The following is an 8,125-nucleotide window of genomic DNA, read 5'->3' as shown; positions in this document are numbered from 1 at the left end:
CAAAGCCATTTTCTTTAATAGCTTCACATTAATTGCACTTAATGCAATTTTTGGAGTTACACAACATGAAGTGGCTGGCCACTTTTGAATGGAAAATGAATGGATTTTCTCCATTCAAGGCATATTGATTCCTTCTTCTTCCTCCTTGAGTTCTTCTTGCTCTCTCCCTCTCCTCTTCTTGCCGTGGCCTATCAAGGTGCTAGCACACCTTTGTTTAGGTCTTCTCCACCTAAGTTGTCCGTCCGTGTGGATACTTCTAGAGGACCGTACACTTGACGGTCTAGAGATCCGGCATTTTGGACGAGCGGGATTCGCGTAGGGCGCACATCAAGGGTATATACATCTTAGCCTTTGTAGATTTAGTGTAAATCCAAGTTTTCTAACTCGTACTCAAAATTTTTCGAATTTTTCCTTTGCACGGATCCGGTGGCATGGGTGATTCGGGGTTTCCGCGACATAAAAAGCGGTTTTCGCGGCCCGAAAAATCCAACAGTGGTATCAGTGCCACGTGCAAAGCGAGTACGAGTTTCGTTTCATATTTTTATGAAAAATATAAATCTGTAAACTTTCTATAAATTGATGTTTTTATAGTTTTAATGGGTTATTTTCTCGTAGTAACGAAGCACAAGTGTTTAGACACTTGTAGGCTTCGACTACCGAGAAGTTTTTCACGAAAAGGTGAAGTTTCGACCCCAAAATGTTTTGGGACAGCGGGCTTAGGCGTTATTGGATCGCTTAGGAGCAACTCGCGATGGTTAGATCACGGGTAGGGGTACTTCCCCTAACCCCGCAAGGGGATTTGCTCCGCGATTGCGCCTGAAATCGCTAATCGGGACCGCCGGTAAAAATTTACCCATAAAATTGTAAAATTATGAAAAATTACAGAAAATTATGAAAAATATATAATTTAGAATTATATATTGATTTGTGATAGTCATGGCCCAATAGACCCAATTGGATTGGAAATTTGTGTTGTAATTTATAATACGGCCTGCCCGCCGTCATTTGTGTTTGCGTGTGCTGTATATCATTCGTGACCTACGCGTCGTGCCTCTCTTTTATATATTCTTGTTGTAAATTAGATTTAGACTCGAATGTAACTCGAGTTTCAAAATTTTAGTGTACAAAATTGGAGTAGTGGAAGGTCCACTCGAGACGGAGTTACGAGGAGGGCGCGAGCAACACAAGGTGGTCAAAAGGAAAGCGCTTAAGAAGCTGTTGACCCTAGGTTGACCATCCGATCTTCTCATTGGCTTGAGAAGATCGTAGTAGGGCCATGACTAAATCACAAAAATTATTTAATTAATTGATTTTGTGTATGTGATGCATAATTTAGTAATTAATTAGTGTCTTACGATTAGATTAGATCTAAATCGTGCACAAGATGCACCCTTACGATTAGATTAGATCTACATCGTGTACAAGATACACTCTATCGAATAGATTAGATCTATCATGTATTTCATACACATCGATGTTTAGATTAGATCTAAATTACGTCAACTCTAATGCCTACCATGCCGTGATACCTACCACTACCTCGATCGCATGCTGTTGTTGAATCTACCAAAGCAGAGCAACACATACTATCTTGGTAGGGTACGGAGGGACAATCTTGGTTCCGCCTATCAACGCATGGGTGAATACAAACTCAATTACATTGAGTATTCCTAGTTTACTCGATTGGATCGAGTATAACTATAGACATTCTTCCAATGGTTGGAAAGGTAGGACAAAATCACGTTTATATTAATTCTCGGGCGTATTAGCCAAAGCTAACTCGAGTTTTAATATAAATGCGGATTTTATCCTATAAACAAGAGTTGCATAGAGATGTAATTGGTAATCGTTACCTACCGATCATACTAAGTCTTGGGCGTATTAGCCAAAGCTAACTCAAGGGTTAGTATGATGTGGATCTTGTCCCACATGAATTATAGAATTCAGTGGGAGCATCATTTAGTAAAAGGCCTAATTAAATGATTTAGAATATGGTATTTATTTCTTCTTTTATTTCTGTTGTAGATTACTATGACGTCGAATACGAACACCTTCTCTCTGCGATCTGTCCTTGAGAAGGACAAGCTCAACGGAGCAAACTTCCTGGACTGGTACAGGAACCTGAGAATAGTTCTCACTCAGGAACATAAACTGTACATTCCGGAGGCTCCTCCTACCAATGCCTCGCGAGCTGACAAAGATGCTTACAAGAAGCATCAAGATGACGCATTAGATGTGTCATGTCTAATGCTCTCGACCATGAACTCTGAGCTTCAGAAGCAACACGAGTTAATGGGCGCTTATGATATGGTTGAACATCTTCGTCAACTGTATCAAGGTCAAGCGAGGCATGAGAGATTTGAGATCTCAAGGGCACTGTTTCAGTGCAAGATGTCAGACGGGGCTCCTGTAGGCCCATATGTACTCAAAATGATTGGGTACATAGAGAACTTACAAAGGTTGGGGTTCCCACTTGGCCAAGAGCTGGCCACTGAACTGATCTTCCAATCCTTGCCGGATAGCTACAGTCAATTCGTTCTAAACTACAATATGAACAAGATTGACAAGCCACTGCCCGAGCTGCTTAGCATGTTAAGAACTGCTGAGCTAAACCTTAAGAAGGCTAAGCCCAACACTGTTCTGATGGTTCAAAAACATAAGGGCAAGGGCAAGGGCAATCCCAAAGGCAAGGGAAAGTCCCAAGTCAAGGGCAAAGGCAAGACATTGAAGCCTAAAGGGGGGGTCGCCAAGGATGCTACCTGCTTCCACTGCGGTCAGACCGGGCACTGGAAGAGGAACTGCAAGGTATACTTGGAGGATCTTAAGAAGAAGCGAAGTGAGACTTCCACTTCAGGTATATATGTTATAGAAGTCAATCTATCTATTTCTACATCATGGGTATTAGATACTGGATGTGCTTCTCACATTTGTACTGATGTGCAGGCGCTGAGAAATAGCAGGGCATTGACAAAGGGCGAGGTGGACCTACGAGTAGGCAATGGAGCACGGGTTGCTGCTGTTGCTGTAGGGACTTACTTTCTATATCTGCCCTTTGGGCTTGTACTAGAGTTAGTCGATTGTTGTTATGTGCCTGCATTAACTAAGAACATTATATCAGTTTCTTGTTAGGACAAGAAAGGTTTCTGGTTTACTATAAAGAACAAATGTTGTTCCGTCTATTTAAACGATATGTTCTTTTGTAGTGCACCTTTGATTAACGGACTCTACATTCTAGATCTTAAAAGCCCAATCTATAACATAAATACCAAGAGGTTAAAGTCAAATGACCTGAACCAAACCTACCTCTGTCACTGTCGCTTAGGTCATATAAATGACAAGCGCTTATCCCAGCTCCATAAGGATGGTATGCTGGACTCATTTGATTTTGAATCATATGAGGTATGCGAGTCATGCCTACGAGGCAAGATGAACAAGACTCCCTTTAGTGGGCACAGCGAGAGAGCAACTGATTTGTTAGGACTCATACATAGTGATGTATGTGGCCTTTCAATGTTGTTGCTAGAGGTGGTTATAGGTACTTCATCACATTTACTGATGATTTCAGTAGATATGGTTATGTGTACTTGATGACACATAAGTCTGAATCCTTTGAAAAGTTCAAAGAATTCAAGAATGAAGTACAAAACCAGCTTGGCAAGAGTATTAAGATACTTCGATCCAATCGAGGTGGAGAATACCTTAGCCATGAGTTCCGTGACTATCTAGCTGAGTATGGGATTCTATCCCAACTCACTCCTCCTGGAACACCACAGTGGAATGGTTTATCCGAAAGGAGGAATCGTACCCTATTAGATATGGTACGATCGATGATGAGTCACACAGATCTTCCGACATACTTATGGGGCTATGCTCTAGACACGGTAGCTTTAATACTCAACCGAGTTCCATCCAAGGCCGTGATAAAGACACCATATAGGATATGGACTGGGAGAGATGCCCAGGTGTCTTTCATGAGGATTTGGGGTTGTGAGGCTTACGTTCGACGTCAAGTCTCAGACAAGTTAGGACCCAAATCTGAAAAGTGCTACTTTATTGGATATCCCAAGGAAACTAAGGGATATTACTTCTATATTCCCAGTCAGCACAAGGTAGTTGTGGCAAAGACTGGGGTCTTTTTAGAATGGGACTTTGTTTCTAGAAAGACTAGTGGAAGCGCGTTCGATCTTGAAGAAGTTCAAGATGCGAACAATAGCACTGATGCCTCGATGGAAATTGAACTGGAACCACAAAGTGTTATGGATGATGTTCCACAAGGAGTTGAGGAACAACAACCAGTTCAAGTAGACATACCTCTTCGCAGGTCTGATAGGGTACGTCGTCAGCCTGAGAGAAACTCATTTCTCTTGTCTGACCATGATGACATTGTGCTCATAGAGGATGAGCCTACCACCTATCAGGAAGCTGTGATAAGACCAGATTCCGAGAAATGCCTAGAAGCCATGAGATCCGAAATGGAATCCATGTACACCAACCAAGTATGTGTTGGAGTGTATACTGAAAGCCTAAGCTTTGTAAACATTCATTATGAATAAAGAATCACATTTGGTCTAATTATCTACATTTGTTTGTAGTTGTTCATTTAATTTATATTGTAGATAACATAGTATGTGGTGCCACATACAGAAGATGATGTTATCAGTACCTTATAAATTATAAACAGTAACTCACGACCAGAATGGAAAGGAACAAACCATTAGAAGGTCGTAGTGTAATTAGGTATTAGTTTATCTTGACTATATAATTACACTAGTACACTCAGAGTGTATTGAGTAGGACCATTTGAGGTCGTTTCTTTTATACTGACTTTATAAAGGAACAAAGACCTCGGTTATTATGGAAGTGTGTGCTCTTAATCCTAATATAATAACAAGCACATATATTTGATATTTATTTCTTTAATTTATCAATGGGTGAGATTTAGTTCGATGAATCAATATGCCCGATAAATTGGTAAATGATATCACTTATAGTGTGTGTTGTTGATTATAGAAGGAAACTGTGTCCTAGAGATACTAGGTTGATAATGTCCCCAAGAGGAACTCATAAGGATTGTCATGTTAAACCCTGCAGGTGGACTTAGTCCGACATGACGATAAGGTTGAGTGGTACTACTCTTGGACTTAGACATTAATTAAATGAGTTGTCAGTAACTCACTTAATTAGTGGACATTCGATATCTTAAACACAGGGAGACTAACACACTCATAATAAGAAGGAGTCCAAAAATGTAATTTGGGATTGGTGCGGTAGTTCAATGATAGTTCTCTAGTGGAATGAATTATCATTGATAAAATTAAGTTGTGTTCGGGGCGAACACGGGATGCTTAATTTTATCGGGAGACCAAAACCAATTCCTCCTCTCGGTCCCTATCGTAGCCTCTTATTTATAGAGTTCTATACCCACCTATACCCACCTTCTATACCCACCCAATAGGGGCCGGCCAAGCTAGCTTGGGATCAAGCTAGGGCCGGCCTAGGTATAAAATTGGGTGGCCGGCCCTAGCTTGAACCCAAGCTAGTAGGGCCGGCCAAAATAAATTAAAAAAGAAATTTAATTTTAATTTTTATTATGTGGTAGATATAATTTAAAGAGAATTAAAATTAAAATATCTCTCTTGTAAAAGATTTACAAAAGATTAAAGAAAGAGATTAGATCTCTTTCCTTATTTGTAGATTGGAGAGATTTTTTATTTTCTCTTTAAAATTATTCACATGTTAATAAAATTAAAATTATAGATATTTCCTTTTATTAACCATGAAGAGATTTTTAAAGAGAAATTTTATTTTTTAAAATTTCCGGAAACAAATAAGGAAAGTTTTAATTGTTGATTGAAACTTGTCCAATTTGCTTCCTCTTGATGTGGCTGGCCATTAGAGTTTATTTGGGAAATTTTATTTTATTTTTCTCAAATAAATCATGTCAAGGAAATTAAGGAAATTTTATTGTAAATAAATTTCCTAATTTGCCTAGGCCAAGGAATATAAAAGAAGGGGTAGGGGTGCCTTCATGAGACACAACCTCTATTGTTTTCTCTCCCTTTTTCCTTGGTGTTGTGGCCGGCCATTACCCTCTCCCTCTCTTCCTCTTGTGGTGGGAACTTCATCTCTCTTGGAGTTCTTGTGGTGGCGGATACTACTTGGAGAAGAAGAAGAAGAAGGAGAGAAAGCTAGCATCTCTTGGAGCTTGGTTAGTATTTTGATTTTCTTCTTTGGTAAAGTTCTTCCTTTGTGGCCGAACCTTGCTTGGAGGAGAAGAAGGTGGTTGGTGGTTTCTCATCTCGGTAGATCGTTGCCCACACAACGTCCGAGGGGTGAAGAGGAATACGGTAGAAGATCAAGAGGTTTTTCTACAAGGTATAACTAGTAATTTCTATTTCCGCATCATGCTAGTTATTTATGGAAATAATACCAAATACAAGAGGCTTACGTTCTAGAATTTCGAATATGTTTTTCGAAGTTGTGTTCTTTGTTTTTTCTTTTCCTTGTGATTTGATTGTTCTCTTTGGTTAACCTAAAGTTATTTTAGGAAATTAAATATTAGCTTTCTATTAAAGGTTTTGTCTAGTCGGTGGTGGTTGCTCCCATATCCAAGAAGGTCATGTGCCTCGCCACGCCATCTGGGAACCTTTATGGAAATTAATATTTAATGGAATTAATAACTTAAGGAGACTTGGGTCGAACGTGTTAAGTTCCGCAGGAGATCCAAGTCAAAACCTAAAAGAACAAATAGATTAAGTTTTGGATCAAACGTGTTAAGTTCCGCAGGCGATCCAAAATTTAATTTAAAAGAACACATGGTAGCTAGGAAAAGGTTCAGACCTTTGTACAAAATTTTTGTACAGTGGAACCTATAGGTTTTCCGAGTAGCAACCAACAGTATGGACTTTGGTTGATCCACCTGAAGGGGTAAAACCCATTGGGTGTAAGTGGGTCTTTAAGAGAAAGACTGACATGGATGGACTTATTTATAAGGGTCGCTTGGTAGCTTAAGGTTTCAAGCAGATTCATGGTATTGACTATGATGAAACATTTTCTCCAGTAGCGATGCTTAAGTCTATTCGGATCATGCTTGCTATTGCAGCCTACCATGACTATGAGATATGGCAGATGGATGTCAAAACCGCGTTTCTGAATGGAAACCTACTCGAGGATGTGTACATGACACAACCTGAGGGTTTTGTAGATCCACAGCATACTAGCAGAGTATGCAAGCTGCATAGGTCCATTTATGGACTAAAGCAAGCTTCTCGGAACTGGAATCTTCGTTTCGATGATGCAATCAAACAGTTTGGTTTCATCAAGAAAGAATATGAACCTTGTGTCTACAAGAAGGTTGTAGGGGACATAGTTGTCTTCCTCATATTGTATGTGGATGACATACTACTCATTGGGAAGGACATCCCTATGCTTCAGTCTGTCAAGACTTGGCTAGGGAGTTGCTTCTCAATGAAGGACTTAGGTGAGGCATCCCGCATTCTAGGGATACAGATCTATAGAAATAGATCTAAGAGATTGCTTGGCCTAAGTCAGAGTACATACGTTGACAAGGTACTCCTTCGGTTTGCCATGCAGAACTCCAAGAAGGTATTTCTGCCGATGTCGCATGGCGTGAGTCTTTCGAAGACTCAAGGTCCCTTTTCAAGAGAGGAGAGAGACCGCATGGATCTGATCCCTTATGCCTCAGCCATAGGTTCGATCATGTATGTTATGCTATGTACTCGACCTGATGTCTCGTATGCTTTGAGCATGACGAGCAGATACCAGTCAGATCCAGGTGAAAGTCACTGGATAGCGGTCAAGAATATTCTTAAGTACTTAAGAAGGACAAAAGAATATTTCTTGATATATGGAGGCGATGATGAGCTAGCTGTAAAGGGTTACAGTGATGCTAGCTTCCAGACCGACCAGGATGACTATAGATCGCAGTCGGGGTTCGTATTTTGCATTAATGGTGGTGTTGTTAGCTGGAAGAGTTCGAAGCAGGATACAGTAGCTGATTCTACAATAGAAGCCGAGTACATTGCTGCATCAGAGGCAACAAAGGAGGCAGTTTGGATCCGCAAGTTCATCACTGAACTTGGGGTGGTTCCTAGCATTGCTGACC

Source organism: Zingiber officinale, chromosome 4B (genome assembly GCF_018446385.1).
Source record: "Zingiber officinale cultivar Zhangliang chromosome 4B, Zo_v1.1, whole genome shotgun sequence".
Classification (NCBI taxonomy): domain Eukaryota; kingdom Viridiplantae; phylum Streptophyta; class Magnoliopsida; order Zingiberales; family Zingiberaceae; genus Zingiber; species Zingiber officinale.
This window is presented reverse-complemented; position numbering follows the sequence as displayed.